This window comes from Hypanus sabinus, unplaced genomic scaffold, assembly GCF_030144855.1.
Source record: "Hypanus sabinus isolate sHypSab1 unplaced genomic scaffold, sHypSab1.hap1 scaffold_367, whole genome shotgun sequence".
Classification (NCBI taxonomy): Eukaryota; Metazoa; Chordata; class Chondrichthyes; order Myliobatiformes; family Dasyatidae; genus Hypanus; species Hypanus sabinus.
This window is the reverse complement of record NW_026781263.1, coordinates 164,499-187,497: the sequence shown is the minus strand read 5'-3', so window position 1 is coordinate 187,497 and position 22,999 is coordinate 164,499. Positions and strand designations below refer to the sequence as shown.

The 22,999-nt window shown below is 45.2% G+C and overlaps 1 protein-coding gene and 1 non-coding gene across 2 annotated transcripts in view; one reads left to right on the top strand and one right to left on the bottom strand.

The window, feature by feature from the left end:
* Positions 1 to 22,999, top strand: part of LOC132388617 (oocyte zinc finger protein XlCOF6-like) — a 288,409-nt gene that overhangs the window by 117,399 nt on the left and 148,011 nt on the right. The window lies entirely within an intron of this gene.
* trnas-uga (transfer RNA serine (anticodon UGA)) lies at positions 12,825 to 12,906 on the bottom strand. Its single transcript has one exon. It is a non-coding gene; the product is annotated as a tRNA-Ser (tRNA).

Genomic DNA, 22,999 nt, shown 5'->3' with positions numbered 1-22,999 from the left:
CCGCCCTATTATCCGTGAGGTGAAATGTCCGTTAGAGGTCAGACGGGGTAAGATACAGGTGATGCTCTGGAACAATAATAATCAAAGCGTTTAGAATGATGCTGCAGTAATTTTGAGCAACCCCTAAACGAGGCAGATGTTTTGAAGTACCTACATTGTCTTTGCTTTGGAAATCGGATGGTTCAATCACGATGGCGGAAAATCACGGTCAGCGGGTATGTCAAAAAAATTTAAAAGCAAAAATTGGACATTTCTGATCGTTTACCTATAAATAGTGTGAATGAATCCCGCCAAGAGTAGTTGCAGAATTCAAAAGTAGCGAAATAAGCGGGGCCGCTGAGGGCGGGTGACAAACGGGTCAGGAGGATTTCAAGGCATGCGAACGGGGGAAATAAATTTGCTCTGAACTTTTTACCTGGACAGAGGTGGGGGCAGACCGTGACTTCGCTCTATGGGAAAAGTGCCAAAAGGTAGGTGACAAGATCGCGGCGATCACCATCGACTGATCTTTACACACCAGTCGAAAACCAAATGTTGGGAGATTCATTTTGATTGCATCTAAGCGCCTCGGGGATTCCAGACACTGAAATCGCTCCCAGTACCGAGTATCGTTATCGTTTACGCAACATACACGCGTGTTGTGCATCTGAGACTCTCGCTTTGCAGCTTTTAAGCCTCCAGAAATGAGTTGTCTACAAAATTTGATTGTTCTGAATTTCCAGCCTATTTCTGCCCTGAGACCCATTGAGAGGCGAAACGGTAATTCACTCATTCTTGTTGTTGTTCCCCCAGTGAATTTGGCAGCGATTGTTATTCTGACCCGGGGAAATTGCGGCCTCTCCATCTGCACCACTCGCTACCTGGTGGCCATGGCAACGGCGGATCTACTAACCATTATCTTTCGGGTAATATTATGGAGGATCAGTTATTACTACTTCCCCGGGACTTTCCTGGACATCACCCCCGTGTGCAGTGCGATCGCTGCATTGGGACTGGCAGCCACAGACTGCTCTGTCTGGTTCACTGTCACTTTTAGGTTTGATCGGTTTGTCGCCATCTGTTGTCAGAAGCGGAAAATAACGTATTGCACGGGAGAAACTGCGGCTGTGGTTCTGACAGCAATCGGCGTTCTGTTCTGTTTCAATAATGTGCCCTACTTCTTTATCTATCATCCCGCGAAAGTGGTTGAAAATATACCCTGGGACTGTATTACAAAGCCGAGCTACTATACGGATCCAGGGTCGGTGGGATATGACTGGCTTACTACAGTTCTATCGCCATTACTCCCGTTCGTGTTAATACTACTGTTCAACGCTCTGACCGTCAGACACATTTTAGTGACCAGTCGCGTCCGTAAGGTGCTGAGGGGTCAGTGTAAGGCGGAGAACCGCAGTGACCCGGAGATGGAGAGCCGGAGGAGGTCTGTGATCTTACTTCTCACCATCTCCGGAAGCTTCATCATCCTGTGGTCGGTGACTGTTGCCGAATTCCTTTATACACCACTGCCGGGTTGGATCAGAATAATTACAACGATTCTGAATATACATTTGAACACTCTGGACAGATGCTGGTGATATTAAGTTGCTGCACTAACACGTTTATTTATGGAATAACTCAGTCCAGATTCAGAGAGCAGTTCATCAGCGCAGTGAAATACCCGCTCACGTTAATTATTCAATTAATTAAGAAACAGAATATTTAAGTTCTTCTCAGAGGAGGTGGTTGTGTTTTCCACCATAACACTACAGAATTGGCGGTCATTGGAAACGTGACAGCGGCGAGAATCAAACTGGTTTAGAGCCCGAGAGAGACATGACGGGGGAACAGACACTTCGTCACCTACAGATCGCGGCCTCAACCTCCTACCAATTGGTTAACTCACCCGAAATTTTCGTTTTATTGTTCCCATATCTCCGCCTTCTTCCCGGCCACACGTCTTTCGATGAAGAATCCGGCTCTCCAGTGTTAATACTGATCAGTCAAATGACCTACAGCATCGTTTCTTCTTGGCAACGGAGAGGAAGCCGCGCACCTTGCGGAAGTATTTCCTTCAGAAGGAAATACTGTGAGTGTATCTGTGTCCAGTATGTTGGTATCAAATTTGTGATGCTTACCTGAATTGAGAATGCTTCAGAAAAGGTCTAACTAGCATTTACAAAATATCTAATTCTGACGGTAGTTTGCATGACATTGCGAGGAAGGCACGGTCATTTATATTTTCCCGTCTGTTCCTAAGGAGGGAACAACGCATCTCAAAGACCGCAACATGGTGGAAGCCGCTGATGAACACTTTGTTGAGGTTATGGGCAAAGAGCCAATGGTTAATTTAGACGATCAAGTGGCATTGGATGCAGGAGCGGAACAGAGCCATTCGTACCATTAACCTGTTCCGTGTTTATTTGTTTGTGTGATCTGTTCCTCAATCCCAGTCTCCTTCCTCAGCAGGCAAGAATACTTTATTATACTTTCCTTAGCTGCAAGGATGACTTGACCTCCACAACTTCTGTTGAGTCAAAATCGAATAGAAATGAATGCCAACACTGAATTTGCATTCATTACCACCAATTTAACCTGCAAGATGGTCACCAGGACATCCATGGCCATATGTCTCTGAGTTCTTAATTTTCTCCCAAGTCAGAAACTTTTCTACACATTAATCGTTCGTTTCAAAGTGTATACCCCACACTTCCGGAGGCTGCATTCCATCTGTCATTCCCTTGCCCATTCTGTGAAACTAAATCCCCGCCGGAGACACTACATGTCTCTGCAGGTAATTCCTGCCCATCCGAGTCCCATCTATTAGATGACTCTCCACTATTCAAAGGCTCTCTTCACCAGTTTCCAGGCTTATCTCTGCTTCCTTTATATAAAGACACATTTGCTATCTCCCGGGCTTCAGATACATTACATTTGATATGGAATCCAGACGTAGCGTTTTGTTTGATAGCCAAAAACTCAACTTGGGTTTCCTCAGACATTAGAACCTTCCTCCAGCTGACTTCAGAACCTCCCACATGCCTTCTCCAAAGATATCATGTGAGTTTTCTTTTTAACAGTGACTTGTTCTTTGCCACTCTTCCATAAAGATGCGACGGGTGAAGCACCCGGTCAATAGTTATTGAATGCGCAGTCTCCGTCAACTCAGGCACTGAAGCTTGTAACTCCTTTAGAGTTGTCACAGGTCTGTAGGGTGGCCTCTCTCACTAGTCCCCGTCTTGCAGTTCTTGAGGTCGGCATGCTCTCGACACATTTGTAGCCGTGCCATATTGTTTCCATTTCTTGCTCATTGTCTCAGCACTTCTCTGAGTGATATTTAGTGATTTTACAATAAATTTTCTTTATCCGTCTCCTGACTTGTGCTTTTCAATAACCGTTATGGTCCTTTTGTCTTCGTGGTGTAGTTTTTGTCAGGATACATACTCACCAGCAGTTGCAGCTTCTAGGTGCAGGTGTGTTTTGACAAACTTAAAGCGAAACACTTTGACTGTACACTTTGGTCTCCATTTAACTATTTATATGACTCATTGGATGCTCCATAAGATCTGAAGACACAGGAGCAGAATTAGGCCATTAGGCGCATAGGCTCCGCCAGTTCATCATGGCTGATTCTGGATCCCAATCGGTCCCACACACCTGACCTTTCGCCTTATCCGTTGATCCCCTGACCGACCAGGAAATGATCAACTTTCGGTTTAAACATACACACGACCTTGAACTCGTCCGCAGTCTGTGGAAGAGAATTCCACAGATTTACTACTCTCTGGCGATTTTTAAATCTCTACAGCAGTGATGCTTAGGTGTATCATAGTAAAGGGGGTGAATACTTATGCAATCAATTACTTTGCTTTATATTTGTAATTAATGTAGATCACATTCTAGTGATCTTTGTTCACTTTGACACGAAGATTTTTTTTTCTGTCCACCAGTGTCAACGAAGCCAAATTAAATCCACTGAGGTTCACTGTTGTAAAACAATCAAATCTTATCAATCCCAAGGGGTGAATACACTTCACAGGCACTGCAGCTGGAGTGCTTCAGTCTGCTGCGCCGTACTGGATTCGTCAATGCGGAGAGAGAGCGAGTTTGTAAATCTTCCTTTTCCTGTTTATCCCTCTGCTCTTCCGGTCCTCATAAAGGGTCTCGGCCTGACCGTCGACTGCATATTCCCATCCGTAGATGCTGTCTGACTTGTTGAGCTCTCCCAGCTCAGTCTGTGTATCGCAGGAGATTTCCAGCGTCTGCAGTCTCCTTTGTGTCGCCGTAAACCAGTCAGTGTCACAGGAGGACATGGAATGGGTGGAAGTGCAGGACGCAGGCACTGAAGTACTAGGGGAAGGACAAGAATAACTAAAGGATAGAATAATATGTGGAGACCATGGGGTGCAAGGGGGACATGGCGGATAGGGGTATCTCTGGGGTTCAGGCAGACGAAACGGGATCCCGGTGTTCATGGCGAGGTGGGATCCTGGAGTTCATGGCGAGGCGGGGTCTTGAAGTTCATGGTGAGACAGAGTCCTCCGCCAGATAACCACAATCTGGGTTGACCTACCTGGCGGAGGCGAGGGGTAGGAAAGGGGCAGAGCCCTCCGGGCGGGTCACACAACACCTTGGCAGCGCCGCCTCCCAGGCATGGACACAAGAGGCCTGGGCAAGTCGCGGGAAACATGGGCAGGTGCGGGGTACCACCCGTTCGGAGTGTGGGGTAGGAAAGGGGCAGAGCCCTCCGGGCGGGTCACTGAACACCTTGGCAGCGCCGCCTCCCAGGCATGGACACAGAGGCCTGGGCAAGTCGCGGGAAACATGGGCAGGTGCGGGGTACCACCCGTTCGGAGTGTGGGGTAGGAAAGAGGGGCAGAGTCCCCCGTCAGGCAACGGCAGTCTAGCTGACTTGCCCGACGGGGCAAGGGAACAAAAGGGAACTTGGACCAGGGTGACGATGGGAACGTACTGGCAGAACTAGTAGGTGAGCGGTGGGAACTCCAAGCCGGGAGGAACAGGACGAGACCGGGCGAACAGCGCAGGCAGGACAAACGGGTCGGAGCGCAGAGACAGAACGTTCCACATATTTGTAATGGATCTATTAAGTAAGTTGTTCTTTCTTATTTATCCTGTAACTTTCAATCCAGATTATTATTATAGATGAACATGCACTAAATTCCGGAGGAAATCAGCAAGCCAGGTGGCATTTTGGTTAATGTAGTGCATGTTCATCCATAATAATAATCTGGATAGAAAATTACATGATAAATAAGGAAACTGGCAGGACGGGTTAGAGCGGGTGTGAAAGAGAACCTTGGTCGGGGGGGGGGGGGGGGGTTGGTGCAGAGGGTGAGACTGTGTGGTGAACGAAAACGGAGGGTAAGAGAAAAACTGGGGGTAACGGAGCAACCGGGGCAGAAGTGACAGACTGTCAGAACATAGAAACAGACGAGAGAAAGATGGAGGAAGAGAAACGGTAGGCGTGAGTGAGAGAGAAACGGGGACGGAGAGGAGAGAAGAGAGAGACGGGGAAGAGAGTGACGGAGGGCAAAAGAGAAGGGAAGAGAGACGGGTAGAAAATCTGGGAAGATAATTGTGGAACATATTCTGGAGAGGGAGAGGGGCCGCAGGAAAGACGGAGAAAGGGTTTGAACGACAGCCAAGGTCAATGAGAGTAAGAGAATGACGCAGGCATGGGCACAGACGGGATGGGAGAGAGATGGGTGCGAGAGAGACGGGCAAGAAAGATGTGGAAGAGAGGGTCGAGTGAAAATAACATGGAGAGACAGTGGGAGGGGAGTGAGACTGGAGGAAGACCTTTCGGGGAGAAACAGAGGCGATCAGGATACTGGGGAAAGAGGAGAGAGGGAGATAGAAGAAAGAGACTGGGAGAGATGCCTGGGCTGGAGAGCGAGTAGCGGGAGAGAGACTGGTAGGAGAGATTATGGGAGACCCAGGTAGTGGTGGGGGCGGAGTTATGGTTTAGAGAGAGACGGCAGACTAAGAGCGGGGAAGAGAGAAAAGGAGACTGGGGTCTGACAGAGAGAGACTGGGATGAGGAACGGTGGGGTTTTCTGAGAGTGAAAAGGCTTATGTTCGTTAAGGACAGAGGGCTTTCCGACCCGCAAGTCATTATGGGATTGCACTCCCACTATTGTACAGTCCCTGTGCAACATGAACTCTTTTTCCATCGGGCTGACCCCCCCCCCCCCCCACCACCCGCTCCCCGTCACCTTGAATCCACACTTTCCAACACGTATCGCGATCTCCCTCCTCAACCCGTCTTCGCCAGCGTCACCCTTTCTTCACATCTCCACCTTCCTGACGCCCTGCCACTCGTTCTCCGACGAGACCTTTACTCGCTCTCTCTCTCTCCTACACTCCACAGTGATAGCCCTACCTGCCCTGTGCGGTACCCCTTGCAGTTCTCCGACGGGACGGCCCCTGAGTGTTCCATGCAGTACGTGAACACAGCCAGCCTTCTTTCCCGTCAATTAGTTGGAGTCGCAACTGGTGCTCAGTACAGGCTGGAGGCGTAACCGAGAGGAATCTTCTCATCCCTGAGCAGAAGTTTGCGCAGGCCGTAGTTGCCCATACATCGGAGCGTCCGGCTCCCCAATCCTCTCCCTTTTACTTCCACTTCCAAAGGGAAACCCCGGGGTGCCTAGCCTCCTCCTGCGACCCAAGACGCTCCCAACCAGCTGCCTAGAATTTTAGGCCTCCCGTCTGCTTCTGTCGGAAGAACAAAAGGAACTAACCTGGAGGGACTCTCCGGGGACTATGTACAGAGCTTCCGGTTCGTTCTCTGTAGGGGCGAGGTCGAGGGTAAGTGTTCACCTCAACCTCTACCGAAGGTCTTCTGTAGCTTTAAGGCGAACTCCAAAGCATTCTCGATGTATGCGAAGAAAATGATGACTAGGGTGAGAGCAGGACCGCTCAGGGGGAGAAGATGAAACGTTCACCTGGAGGCGGGGGAGGGATGGCAGTTCGGTAATGAAGGCTCTATTTCAGTATTCACAAGTGAGAGGGATCTTGACGTTTGTGAGGACAGCGTTGTACGGGGTGATCTGCGATATGATTAGGTTAAGAGAGAGGATGTACTGCAACTTTTGAAAAGAAAAACACTTGGATAGGTAAGACCTCGTGTACGGTCGCGCTAAATTGCGAAATGCGTGCGGAAGAGATTGCTTCGCCCTTAGCGATGATCTTTGTGTTATCACGGGCCGCAGAGTCGGCATCAGCGTATTGGAGCTGGAAAGGGATTAGGATCACCCTGTAAATTATAGCCCAGCGAGTCCAACTTCAATGCTGGGCACACTATTGGGGAAGTTTCTTAGGAAATGGATTTACGAGAAACTGGAGAGACATAAGCTCCGTATCGCTTTGTGAGAGACAGGTCATGCCTCACGAGCAAAGAGGGTGGCAATTGCGGCACAATTTACAACTCTATTTGAACTCTGCAGTTACAGTGCTCCGGGAAATAGGGCTGAGGGAAATGATCGATATAATCTGGCCATCCAGCAGCAGCCGGATAATTTATGGAATCAGGGCAGAAAAACGTAAGCACATCGCTGAACGACTGATTGCAAATGACTTCAAAACAATCTTCTCCGATGGAGCCCAACAACTTAAAACCAGCATTTCACAGTGTTCAGCAGCAGCTTCCGGTGCTCGTTAAAACAAACAGCTTTCCAAAATGCCAATTCCAAATTCCTAATTCAACTACACAACAACTGATCCGAATGCCATTTACCCGTGAATCGTGGTTTAACAGTATCAGGTGTAGATACATTCAAATTTCGATCCTTCTGATCCTATGTCCAGATGGCCGGTGTGGAGTCCGTGTCTCCCTCTGAAATCAACAATAAATGAAACATACTAAACTATACAAGCTAAAAACGCTGCGACAGCAAAGCAAACACTCGGTTTGACTCCTGTCCCTCTTTAAAACCATCGCAGGGAATTGGAGAATACGGAATAAACAACTTCCAAAGCAAGCGGCCCGAACACGTATTCTGTAGAGGAGAGTGAGATGTGGGGGGCTGACGCTCACATTCGCTAACACCTCACGGTATTTAGGAATGATATGCAGCCTCCGAATTCCGCATCAGTTCCTGGAGATCACTTCCCACAAGGAGACAAAATTTTACCCCAGATCTCTTGCCTCTTGACTTTCTGAGTGGATGTACTATGGGGACCTGGTCAAACGCCTGATCATAATTCATGCACCTGTCGACTGTTCTGATTCTTATGTTCGTTTTATTTTCACGTTTTCAATCATCTCCCTCAACACAAACTAAATAAACACGTCACTCCAATAAAGTCATTCATGACAGTAAACTTTCTCTCTCTGTCTTTCAATTGAACTCGCTTATGTCTGCACCTCGTGCAATATTTTAAACCGCAATGCATTTATATTTTAAAAGTATCGTAGAAAACGGCATGATCTTATTTATTCAACTGTTAACAAACATCTGGAATGGCAAGCAGACAACATTTATTAAAGCCTTTCGATTCCAAGACAAAGAGACGCACAAATAACGTATCGTCCACGAGTTAATATTCATCACTATTAAAATATGACGTCTTCACAACTCCAAGCATCCAACGACTTGCAGGATTTCTCACGTCCAATTTCTGACCAAAGATAGGATTCGGATTAAATGGGTCCTTTGTTGTACAGTATCGGGGCGAATGATCCCCGTTACCAACAATGAATCAGATTTCTTCACTGTACCGGGACCACTGCAAAACCAATTGGAGAATACAGGAAAAAGAATTCCAAAGTAAAAGGCCTCAACACGTATTCTAAAGAACTTCGGAGAGTGAGATGTGGAGACCTGAGACTCACATACATTTTCAGTTCATAGAATTTCGGATAGATATACAGACTCCGAATTTCGCAGCAGTTCCTGGAAAACACTTCTTGCAAGGAGACACAAAGGTTCTGCCTCATGTATCGTGAAAAAGAAGATTAATTCAATAATCCATCCCACACAAAATACAGGAACACATGACTACCATGAAGTTATTCATGGCCGTAAACTTTCTATTTCTCTTTCAATTGAACTCAATTATGTCCATACCTCGTGCTATACTTTAAATCTGCAATGGATTCATATTTCAGAATATCGCAGAAAATGACATGCCGTTATTTGTTCAATAGTTAAAAAAAAGCATCTGTAATTGCAATCATACATCATTTAGTAAAGACTTTCGACTCCAAGACAAGGAGATGCAGAAAGTAATATATCGTCCATGAGTTAATATTCAACACAATAAAAATATGGCGTCTCCACAACTCCAAGCATCCAACGACTTCCGAGGTTTCCCACTTCCAATTTCTGACCAAGGACAGGATTCGGATTAAATGAACTCTTTGTTGTATAATATCAGGGCTAATGATCCCCTGTACCACCGATGAAGCAACAGATTTGACCACTGTCACACCCACCTATTGTCTTTACCGCCTAACCGAATGAGAGAAGGTATATTCCTGTAGTCTGACATTCCCTTCATCATCTCACATCTGCACTTCTTTCTTCTCCTGCAACTCCTGTGCTCTGTACTTTGGTCTATGCAGGCCAATGTGCGAAAAGTATTTTGTACGACCCTGTCTAACTGTGCGGCAACTTTCATTGAATTACAGAATTGCGTTCTCAGATTCGTTTGTTCTATCGGACTCCTCAGTGCCCTATTCTCATTGTGTCAGACCAACCCTGGCTGGTCCTGCCAACTGCAACATCTAACACTTGTCTGCGTTAAACCAGATCGGCTTTTTTTTCAGCCCTTTGTCCCAGCTGGTCCAGATCCCGTTTCAGGTACCATGCTCTGGGACTCTTCCTCGCTGTCAACTGCACAGGTAATACTGCTGTCAACGGCAGTTTGCTGATCCAGTTAACGTCATCAATATCCAGATCGTTAATTTAGATGTCCCCAAACAAAGAGACACCCTTTATTACCACACTCTAGTTTCCCAAAGTAGACAATGGTGACAGCAATTTAATAGTTCATCATGAAAGCAAAGCGACTGAACCTTCTCCAGCATCCTCCACTACGGAACCTTGAGAAATTCCTTGCTGAAGTCCCTGTAGACGGAATACACTGACTTGCCTTCAACACCATTCCTGGTAACTACCTCGTAAAGCTCTGTGAGATTGGTTAGACATGACCTACTACGCACTGATCCATACTGACTATCGCTAATGTTCCTGTTTGTCCAGATACTTCCCTTCATACCCCATGACCAGCGTAGTCTGAACACCGAGGACAATTCATCATTACATAGTACTTGGCGAGTCCCTTCCAAGCAAAGCTATCGAGAACATCCAGCGGTCGGCACTGATTTTAAGGCCCATTGTTTATTTAAATTTCTCCTGCACTTCATTATCCGACGCATTGAGAGTCGTCTGGAAAAGCAAGGCTTTTAACAATTAATCGACTTTCATTTAAAGAATCAGAACCAGATTTAATATCACAGACATACGTCGGTAAAATGTTAACTTTACAGTAGCAGTGCAATGAAATACAGGATAAACAAATATAGAGAAAACAAAACTGAGATACAGGTGGCAACGGGGAATAAAGCTGTTCCTGAATCGCTGAGCCTGAGCTTTCTGGCTTCTGTATCTTCTTCCCGATGGTAACACTGTGTAGACGGCATGTCCTGTTAGTGGGCAATGTTAATGACGGACGTCACTTTGACAAGAATCAGCCCTTGTAACAATAATCAATGAGATACAGAGAATTTGTATTTACCAACAAGTATCTTGTATCATTTCTACTAAAAGCACGTAGATTTACACACGATCTTCCTGAGTGCACCCTACTGGAAACCCTGAAACTCCATGAACAGTCAGTGAAGAGAAAAGGTATTATCCGGGAACAGAGTCTACGCTGGCAAGACATTCCATAGAGACATAGAAAACATAGAAAATCTGCAGCACAATACAGGGCCTTCGGCCCACAAAGTTGTGCCGAACATGTCCCTACCTTAGAAATGACTAGGCTTACCTATAGCACTCAATTTTTCTAACCTCCATGTACCTATCCAAAAGTTTCTTAAAAAGACCCAATCGTATCCGCCTCCACCACTGTTGCCGGCAGCCTATTCCACGCACTCACCACTCTCTGAGTAAAAAAACTTACCCCTGACATCTCCTCTGTACCGACGCCCCAGCACCTTCAACATCTCTCCTCCTGTGGCAACCATTTCAGCCCTGGGAAAAGAAGATTCTTAATATCCACACGACCAATGGCTCTCATCATCTTCTGATCCTCATGTTCCCGATCTCCACGTGTCCGTGTGCTCCTACTTTTCGGCAATGGTTGGTCTCTGGCCGTTGGAGAGTTATCACCCCTGCATATGTGAAGCTCCGGAACCTTATATCGTTCCTCATCAGTTGAACCATTGGATCCCCAAACCATTGGCTCAAGGTCACCTGACTTACCTGGGTCACTTGGTTACTGATCATTGTACAGAGCTACAACCGACATATTTGAACAGAGAATCAGGATCAGGTATATTATCTCCGGCACGTGACGGGAAATGTGTTAACTTAGCAGCAGCAGTTCAATGAAATATATAATCTAGCAGAGAGAGAAAATAATAATATTAACAACAAATGAAATAAAACATAATAATAAATAAAGAAGTAAATCAATTACCTATATTGAATACATTATGAAAAATATGCAAAAACAGAAATACTGTATATTAATAAAGTGAGGTCCTGTGCAAAACTTCAAAGTCCATTCGTGATTCTGATTGCAGAGGGGAGGAAGCTGTTCCTGAACCGCTGAAAGCGCGTTTCTGTCTCATACCCTTAGACACCCAGGTTCAAACCTGATATCCGGTGCCATCTGTGTCGACGTTGCTCCTTTGCAGATTGGAGGAATTTTCATCGTCAGTGTCATGACGGTCTATTATCGTCCCTCATTAATGAGCTGTCCTTACTGTGTGAGGCTGATGACGTAACGTAACCGGACAGCGGGTTGCAATGAGAATATTTAGGCTGCAATTGGGTCGTTCAGTGAGGGCGCAAACTGGACAAAAGTGTTTATTGCTGGAATGGGTGAGGTCATGTACTTCGCTGAGATTGGTATTAAATAATGGACGATCTGTTGGGGTGAGACTGTCAAAGGAAACTGTTCCCGAAACAGAGATGGCGAGCCGATGGGTGGATCAGGTATTTTGGAAGGCCACTGCAGATTGTAGTTCATTGCAACTCGATTGGGAATTAGAAATAGAGGAAACATTGTGATATATCTGTACAGGTTTCTGAGGTTGGCTCTGATGCGGTGACGGTAATTTCACTCCCCATATATGCTGAAGGGTACAGTAGCACTGGAGAAGCTCGGAACAATTGAACTGACTCACCTCCCGTGATGAATTTACATCCTCTGACGAACAACTGAAGTTAAAACCGTTCACTGCAGAAAATAGAACATAATGCCCTCGGGTGGACTTTGCCACAACTACAATAACACAGGAATCGAGTGAGATTAGAATCTGACAGGGGATTAAACATGTCGCCATGCGAATCGGAGAGCGAAAGGACGATGTCCACTTCTTGACAATGACGCTGAAATATCCGTTCTCCGAGTTTGATTCTTTTAGTTTTGCAAGACAGTAAAATTCCGAACTGCAGAGAGTTTAAGCTGCTTCCAGGGGATTGATCAGAGTCGGAATAGAAATTAACATTGCACAATGAGTACAAATGTATTGTATTGAATTGCATTGAAGAGTGTAAAAATACGCAGTTCTCAACTGAACACAGAGGGTGCTGCGCTCAGACTGCATCAAAGGTGTTAAATTTTATTGGCAGTGGGATTGTTGGTGTGAGCGCTGCGAGCAGGGTTCGAACCTGCGCGGGGAATCCCCATTGGATTTCAAGTCCAACGCCTTAACCACTCGGCCATCGCAGCGATAATGTTCAGCATCGCCGAAATGTTCAGCACCCACCGTAGCACTGCCATTGACGTGAGGGTTTTACTTGATTTCTGTTTAGTAATGGAAAAGGTGTATTATTATTCCAATACAAATAGTATAATTGGACATCTGTGGAATTTGTTTCAACACCTTTATGTCAGAACGGGAGTATGGAGGGGTAACACTGCCGTCAGTATCATAAATGAAGGAGATTTCCAGTATTAGGGATATTGATCAGGATCAGAATTTGGTTTATAATGACGAACATATGCCAACATTACATTGTTGTTTTATAGTCTGCTCCTCCTGGACGGAATGTTAAAATTGCATTTGCCTTCCTTTACCACTGACTAAGCCTAGAAGTAAACATTTAGGGAATAGTGCACAACGTATCTTTGCAACTCTGATTTCTGAAACCTTCCCCATGTAGAGACTTTTTTTGTCCTTTCTTCCAATGTGCATCACCGTACCACACGATGATCTATTTGACAAATCTTCTCCCTTTCTCCTCAACTGTCTTTGATCTTCAATGTGCTTCGAATCTTTTGAGTTTTTGAACACGTTGAAGTCAGGCTACATTTCTTATATTTTCCTTTCTTTCCCCTAACTTCCTTCAGAGTGGAGTGACAATCGCAGTTTTCCAACCATCAGGATCTATTCTAGAATATCAAGTCAAGTCACTTCTTAATTGTCATTTCGACAATAACTGCTGGTACAGTACATAGTAAAAACGAGACAACGTTTTTCAGGACCGTGGTGTTACATGACACAGTACAAAATCTAGACACATCTACGTAAAAAAACAGCACAGAAAACAAATCTACACTAGGCTACAGACCTACTCAGGACTGCATAACGTGCACAGATCAGTGCAGGTATTACAATAAGTAATAAGCAAGACAATAGGGCAGTAAGGCGTCAGTCCAGGTTCTACGTATTGAGGAGTCTGATAGCTTGGGGGAAGAAACTGTTACATAATCTGGTCGTGAGAGCCCAAATGCTTCGGTGCCTTTTCACGGACGGCTGGTGGGAGAAGAGTTCGTCTGAAGGGGGAGTGTGGTCCTTCATAATGCTGCTTGCTTTGCCGGTGCAGTGTGTGGTGTAAATGTCCGTAATGGCGGGAAGAGAGACCCCGATGATCTTCTTAGCTGACCTCACTACCTGCTGCAGGGTCTTGCAATCTGAGATGCTGCAATTTTCGAATCAGGCAATGATGCAGCTGCTCAGGATGTTCTCAATGCGACCCCTGTAGAATGTGATGAGAATGGGGGCAGCCCCTTTCCAATCCGCCTGGACGGCTGCAGACTTAGTTCCCTGTTATTTTCTGCCAGTAAAAGGGTCCAGGACAGTTATGGTCCCCGACTTTATTTCTGCGAGTGACGTGGTGGGCGACTGTTGTTGCCTTTGTTTTTCCATGCGTGTGAGGGGGTTGAGGGCTGTTATCATTCCTGACTTTAATTCTGCGAGTGACGTGTTCGGGTACTTCTATTGTCGCTATTTTTTTTCTGGGGGGGGGGTGTGGCGAGGAATTTTGGGGTTTGCGAGATTTGTTTCTTTTCTTTTTTCGTGCCGGGGTTGATGTTTGTCCTTTCATGAAAACCGATGTTCTCTCGGTATTTCATTGCTGTCTGGAGCAGACAAATTTCCGAGTTGTATTGTAGATACGGACTTTGACAATAAAATTAACCTTTGAACTTTTATCTTCTCCTCACTCGTGTTACTACGTTTCCACTTACTGTATGAAATAATCGTAACTCTGATTTTATCTTCTCGCTCTCAGACTGCAGGACAAATTCAATCATATTATAATCACTGCCTCTCAAGCATTCCTGTATCTTAATCTACCTGGTCAAAACACAACACAGTACGCAATCCACAATTACCTTTTTCTAATGGGATCAACCAAACCGTACTCTAAAAGCCCATTCAGTAGGCATTACACAAATTCCCTCTCCGAGTATCCAGCGATAACTGGACTTTCTCATACTACCTACATATTGAGATTCTACAATGACCACCGTAATATTGCCATTTTCCTTGTGCCTTGTGCATCTCCGGTTGTCATTTGTACTTAACGTCGACTGCTAGAGGACTGTATATAACTCCCATCCTCTGATCCTATGTTATATCTCACTAAGGATTCTTTTGGCACCATATTGCGGAAATGTCCTCGATATTGGCGAGGCGTGCCCGCCACGACAGCGTTCTGCACCTTCTTTCGATCCTATGCATTGGAGCCCCGCCCCACACCAGTCTGTGACGCAACGACTGACAATACTGTCCACGTACGTCCGCAGAAATCCATCTGATTCTTTGACAGGACTCTAAGTTTCATTAATGAACAATTATGACGTCTGCACAGTGACTGTATCATTATGTTGGGACCAGGATGTATCCGCTGAGATGTCGACGCCCAGGAACCTGAAGATATTCACCCTCCTGAACTTCCAGTGAGGATTTGTGTTTGTTCACCTGAAACATTCTCCCTGGAATACAATTAATTCCTTGGTATTACTAAAATTGATTAAAATATTTTTGTTGTTTCCAATCCACCCAACCAGCATATCCATCTGATGCTGAGAAGCCTATTGGTGTCATTAGAAACGGGATTGCCTGCACAGTGAACGCAAACTTTCTGTTCCCTCAAGTTCCGAGTGCATTATGGGTAGCGGGGAGAGTCGCTGCCTCCTCGGTGCTTCACCCGTCCCAGTCATTGATCAGCAGTACAGTCAACGCAATGGCTGTTCCTCCGGACCACCCGGTGTGAGTGACTGTGAGAAATCAGTGCTTGGTCGTTGCTAAAATGGTTCAGTATCTACAGAATGGAGCAACGAGCAGCGTCACAGGGAACGACACTCTTCATAAAGGGTTTGCACATTTCACTGCAAACTCAGGATGGGCTGATACTATCACTTTCACGTGAATGGTTTCAGCTCGTTATATTGTCAGATATTCCTGGTATTTGTCTGAGGGTTGGCTTGTAATTAGTGATCACATCCGTAGCCTCCAAACGGAACGCAACCTAGTCGCGGTGTGAAGGCTTGCCTGGCTCAATAACCTGGAGAGCGAAGCTGGCTGGAGTTAGGAGTTAATGCTTTGGCTCTTGGTAGCGTCACTCATGCCAAACAAGTCAAATGGTAGAGGACAGACGAAGAGTGTTCCTCTGCTCCCACAATTTCCAGGGTTCAGCTCAGAGATAACAAGCCGAACTGGTCAAAGCAAACTTCAGTGAAACGAAAATGAAGAGTCCGTCTACATGTGTATCTGTCGGTATTTCTGAATCGCTACGCCGGAATTGACAGACAATTGCGCAAACCAAGAGGAAGCTACTGACACGGTGAATGAATCCCTGAACGTCGCTGACTGACGGGGATGGAGGATCTTCATTGCTGCCCCGAAAAGCCAGCGGCGAGACTGGCAATAAGTTATGAAATTAGTCAACTCCGCCCTGGGGACAGGTATCCAGAACATCCAGAACATCTTCATGTAGCGGTGCTTCAGAAAGGCGGCGACCGTCATTAAGGAATTCATCACCCAGGACATTCCTCTTCTCACTGTTACCGTCGGGAAGGAGGTACAGAAGCCTAAAGCCACAAACTCAGCGATTCAGGAACCAATTCTTCCCCACTGACATCCAATGCCCATATGGACATTGACCTCATGAACACTGCCTAACTCTTTTATATATTTTGCTCTATTTTTAATTTAACAATGTAATATACATATATTTACTCTAATTCAATATTTGATTGATTTTTATTTCTATATTTATCACGTGTTGCCGCTAATTTAACAGATTTCTCGATATCTGTCCCAGATATTAAACCCGAATCTGATTCTGATTCTGATGTAACTCATATCCGTAAGAAAGATGTTGGTGTAGATCAGAACTGAGACTCCCAGTCTGGATCAGCAGAAAATTATTTCAATGTTAATATTCTGCCTCTCGAAATCCCAAGCGTTTGGCACAACAATGTGACCGGAGTGGGCAGTTCCGCTTGTCACCTAATTTCTGCCCGCACCGACTCTGAAACCTGTGAAATGTATAAGCCGATATTCTTGGCATTGAATATTCTACACTATGAACTGTATAAGCCGTTATTGTACGCAAGTTAGAGGCACTTGTGTCCTGGTCGGAAAAACGGAAGAGGTTAAACTATATAAGTTCACTTGCCGGTTTCTTGTTCTTCCACATTAATGTCTACAGCGCTCATCAACGTGCAGACCCATCGCTTTCCAAAGACTGCTGCGCTGTTTCCATTTTACACGGATTTCCACAACAGAGTGTAACAGCAACACAGTCTCCCAACTCCTACACTGACCTCCTGAGGCCAGCGTACCGAACAACTTTCCCACAGTCTCTCTGCATATGAGACTGGTTTCAGCAAACTATGCCCTTCTACGACTCTCTCTCCCTGCTGATTTGCACTCCCCGGTGCTCTAACCCTCACAGAATAAATACTCAGCTGGACTGACATTCCAAAATGTGACACTTCAAACTTACCTGTCTTGAAAACTATTTCCAATTCCTCCTTCAGTGTTTCTGTTTGATATTGCCGATCATCTCCTGCGTCAATGCAAAACTCGTGAAGCAATTCGCTGATAATATCCAATAACGGGGTTCGTCCAGGATTTGAACCCGGGACCTCTCGCATATGCTTTTTTCACCCGAAGCGAGAATCATACCACTAGACCAACGAGCCCGCATTCGCAGATTGCGTCAGAACTGAATTCCGAAGCCATTTAAAGTTAATTGGTGGAAAACCCATTGTCCTTTCCTTTGCTGAGAGGAGAGCCTGATGTCGAAATATGTTGGGCCCGTATTGCTTTGAGATTACAAGAGTATTCATTACTTCATTCAGACAAAATAGGAATATAACAGACCCTGATGTAGTGCACGTCAAAATGCGTTTGAGAAGCAAGGGACGCTTGTTTAAATCTCAATTTTTATCTCGCATAGGATGATGCTTCTGAGTAATTCCCTACCTCGGCGTTGGTGGGCGGTGGACTGCTGGACGGTGTATAATTAAAATGATTTCAGACGGGTGTATAGAAGTATTTGTTCCATGAACAGCGGAGATGTTTGATAAATGACACACAATAGGAACTTTATTCAGGACGAATTTTCACACGTTGATGCTGTCTGGCCCGCTGAGTCCCTCCAGCATGTTGTGTGTGTTTCGCAAGTTCGTCTCACATTCTGTTGAGATATTTTGGTTATCCTTTCACTAACAAGCATTGTTCTGTCACATGACCTTCCAACTCATGCCGCGTCACCTTCCAACTTTACTATCTGTATTTACCTCTTTCCGGTGCATCTAAGTCGAAACTCACAAGCGGATTCCCATTCAAACTGCACAACCTATCATCCACATTCTCCCACTCCACGTCGAGTATGATTGCCATCTCCGATGGCATCACCACATGGCTGTTTGGGTAAAAACTGGTATGGAGCTGGAATGAGAGGGAGTGTGCAAATGACGATTCATATCTTGCTGACAGTCAAGGGGGAAAGGAGAAGATGGTGAAAGACAACAGGATGGGGATATTTGCTCAATGACAGAAACCTTCCTTCAGCAAAACCGGGTGTAAAATGAAGAAAACAATGGGAGGAAGAACACCGAATTGTCATGGACGGGTTTGGAATCTACCTCTCCAGTGGAAACTACGACCGGAACACAAAGTCTTCCATCACTAATCTATCCTGGCCATGGTGGTGAACCTGTGGTTAATTCCATTGCTGCAGCCAATAAAAGGATTAATGTGCTTTCAAGTTTCCGGGGATGGGGTCAGAGATTTATTTTCCCAGCTTGCTGCTGCTGTTTAGAACGAGGCATTGTCTGTTTTGACAGAAAAGCTCAGAACAGAATGAAATGGTGCTAGCAGATAGGATTAGTCTAGTTTAGGATTATGTTCAGAGAAGACGAGACGTTTTGAAAGATCCTTCCGACGGTGTTGGCTATTGTTTCAGTCAACATGTCATTTGTTGACGGTGTTAACAAATTTTACACAATTAGTTTCGCATTATCGTTGTTTGAAATACGCTCAACAGAGTGATACTTCTCAAACTTCCACAGTGGGACTGGGCAAGATAGACGACAACACAGCGTACTCTCGCCTCAGACTGAACTCTGACATCTCCAACCCTATCGGGCTGTCATCACCCATCGTTCATCCTTGAACAATAGCCATGCTTCCGGATTCCTGTGAGGATACTTTGCGTCTCAATCAGGACCGACCCTGCGTACGTTGCTGATGGAAGGGGAACGTGGGTTAAAACTTTTTTCCCAATAGTTAAGAAGTTCAACTGTTTCCGCTAGTGCGGCCTGACTTGTGAATGTGAAGCACACTTCGCCTTCCAATGGGCAGTTGGAGGAAGCTCTAACGTGATGTTTATGAGCTTGTCTTCCTAGATACATCACAGACAACTGTTACGGATTCAAGCAACAATAAATATATGAGTGAGGCACGGTTTTTTACAACAAACAACACGTTTATTAAACACTGAAAACAAATCCCCCAACAGTAAACAAATCACTAACGTAACCGGAAATCAGCTGCTGTGCGGCAGCTTAAACAGTTCTTAAAGCGATGTTGCAAAAACAGTTCATTAAAGTAGTATTGCAAAAGCTCAAAATGCTCACAGTCCATTTAAGGGAGAGACTTTTTAAGATGATTTAAATTCTCTTTCACTTCGTGTTGTTGCAGTTCTCAGTCGAACTACTTGTCCCACGAAGAATTTACGGAGATGGTAAATGAAACGTCTTAAAGGCACTGACCTTTCCTTTACAACACTGTTCCGAATCCTTTCCGCTATTCACAGGGATTAACATGGGCACAGTCAACGAATTCCTTCTGAATGAGGATCAAACAAGGTCAAACCTGTTTCACCATCGAAATCGACTTTCTTCGATCTTTCAACTCCCGAACTCCAATTTTTACTTTCCACCGATTCTCAACGAGCAGTATTATAAAGAAACTGCTGGCGATGACCTATTAAACTTTCGGCATTATATAGAACTCCGTCTTTCAACTAAACTGCGTCATAACATTAAATCAAGCAGTGGCATGAAGTCAACATGGCAAATCCAGATACGAACTGCCCCTCCTCACAGGGAGGGGTCCTCCTTTTATACTCTGTAAAAATAAATGTCACATGACCTCTACTGGCGTGAAAATGACGTCAGTCCACCATCACAAGACCATTACCTCTAGTCCAGTATAGCTTCAGCCCCTGTCATGTGACAAGGGTACCACTGCATAAACGGAGATTGTCTGTGTTCCAAAGAAATACAGACCGTGAATAACCGACGAGGTGGTGGTGAGGTTAAAGCGATGGACTGGGAATCCATTCTGCTTTGGAAACGTGCATCCTTAATACCATTCTTGTCGTCAGCCGTTTGTTTTGTAGGACCATCTCTTGCATTTTCACTTAAACCTCTTCAAACTTATCATTCAAATTCAGCTTCAAATTTACTGTCATTCAACCATAAACATCTAAACATCCAAACGAGTTAACTAATTATCTGGAACCAAGCTGTGAAACACAAAATCTATATCACATAAAATGTTGTTAACACAATTATATTATCAGAGATTTGTATATATTCTGGAGACGTACACGATGGCAAGCATACATATACAGTAGAACATATAGTTAAATATATATGAATATTTCTACAGACTTTCCCATAAGTAATGATTAACGGATGCCAACTGGGTGTTCAGAAGTCTGTAAGGGCGAGGAATATGTTATTCAACCCAACAGTCCTTGATCTTATCCCGTGGTACGTTCCGCCTGACGGTATGAGGTCGATGATGTTGTGGTTCAGCAGAACTAATGGGAGTTGCCTTTGATAATGTTGAGGTCTCTGTGAACGCAGCGCTTCTGTGAAGTGGACGAAGGGGCCCTGATGATTCTCTCAGCGGTTCTCACACTCCATTACCATATACAGATGTTTAGCAATTCCCGTGTGAGACGGTTATGCAGCTGGTAAGGACACTGCCGACTGTGTTCCGCTTATATCTGTTTGGAATGGATGCAGGAAGTCTTTCTTGCCTCAGTCTCCCTTGGAACTCGATGCAATTCTCTGCCCTGGTGACTAAACAAGTAGTTTTGAGGAACCATGTGAGATCATTTGTGATGTGCACTGCAGAAAACTCGGCGTTCCTGACTCTCTGCAGCAAGGAGCGGTAGCTGTGCAGAAGGTAATGGTCCGGCAGTTTTCTCCTTTTGCTCCACTCAGAGTTCGAGGGAACACGTTTTCAGGCCGTGGGGATTCGCCACCGTCTTTTGCATGAATACCGCAAGGTAGCTAATTTTCTGTAATCTGCATCGGGTCCATGGACTCGCCGCTGCTTTGTCTCACTCCTTAGAAGTTGTGTTTGCCTCGCGAGTAAATACAGATTAAAAAAACAAAAATCACTCTCACCTCCTCTGGCTCCAGGCAAAGAACATCATTCTGATCTTCCGGCCGACCAAGGTTGTCCCCTGCAATCCTTCTGCTCCGACCATATCGGCAGATGCACTTAGGATTCTCCTTTAGCTCGAGCAAACTCACACCTTCTGAGTCAACAAGAAGGGTTTTGTCATCCTGATTTCTTTGTCTTGAATTTCTCATCCTCCTGAGAGGCGTGTTCTGGTCCGGTATTTTACCGTTTAGCACCTGAAATCAGCTATATCGCTTCCAGTATAATAAGCATACAACAATGACAAGTTTAGTGTTGATGTTGATGAAGGAATGTTGCTGATTACTTCACTCCTCCTATTTGAAACGAACTTCAGTCAATAATACCAGCGGAAGCGAATCATTGATTGAAGAGAGATGATGCGTATACATCGCGCAGAAAGCAGCACAACAGTATTCCTTCAGATTCTCCTCTAAATGTATCATTTTACACACAATTTAGCAAATCTAATTGTCATGGCCTGTCCATATGGAATGTACTGATCTCCCTTGTTTAACTAATCTGTGAATGTACCGTCCGAATGCTCACTAACTTTTCAGATGAGGCCAGATAAGACATCTTGAACCGAAGCGTGCACAATCCACTCCACATGCTGTCCAGGTCGCTCATTTCCTCCATTGTTTGAGGCTGAAGATTCTAGTGTTGGTGGTAATTGTATCTCTCGAAATTCAGATACAGGCTTTCCGGAAGTAAATGTAAAGTGAAATTATAGTTTCCTGTTACAGGAGCTCAGCGGGTCCGAGAGTATCTCTGCAGGGGAAAGGGTAGACATTGTAGTCATTAATGTCTGAAACTCTTCCTCAAGCGGAAGGCGATCAGGTTCTGGAGAACACGATGAGAATGTGCGCTGCGAGCCCAAACCTCATCAGCCCAAAGGAGTCGCGTCTGGAATTTTATGGGACCAAGTGAGAGAAATATGGGTTCGGAGACGATGGACAGAATAACCTTAAGTACATCTTAAACATACCACTGTTTTGCCACTGACAATCAATCAGAAACCTCTAAAGTTTTGAGAGTGAGGACTGAGTGTGCACAGCAACAGGCACAGATAATCGAATGGATACACAGAAATATGTCATAACAACGGCCTCGGTCAGTGTGGGAATTAAGCAATGCTGAATTGGACGGGAGAATTAGGCCCATCGGGAATACATGGAGACAAGCAATATTTAGTTTCCCTTGTCGCTCTGTTCAAATTCTGAGTGAATATCTAACACTGATGAAGCGCGTCGAAGAGCCACTTGCCAAGCCAGCTTAGAAGCATCGAAACATGGAAAGCCTACAGAGCAAAACAGACCCTTCGGGCCACAAATCTGTGCCGAATATGTCCTTACTTTAGAAATTACCTGGGGTTACCTCTATTTTTCTCAGCTCCATGTCCCTATCTAGGAGTCTCTTAAAAGACCCAATTCTATCCGCCTCTACCACCGTCGCCGGCAGCCCATTCGCGCGTTCACCACTCTGCATAAAAAACAATATCGCTGACCTCTCCTTTGTACCTACCTCCAGGCACCTTTCAACAGCACCCTTTTGTGTTAGCCATTTCAGCCCTGGAAAAAGATCAGACTATCCACAAGATAATTGCCTCTCATCATCTCATACACCTCCATCAGGTCACCA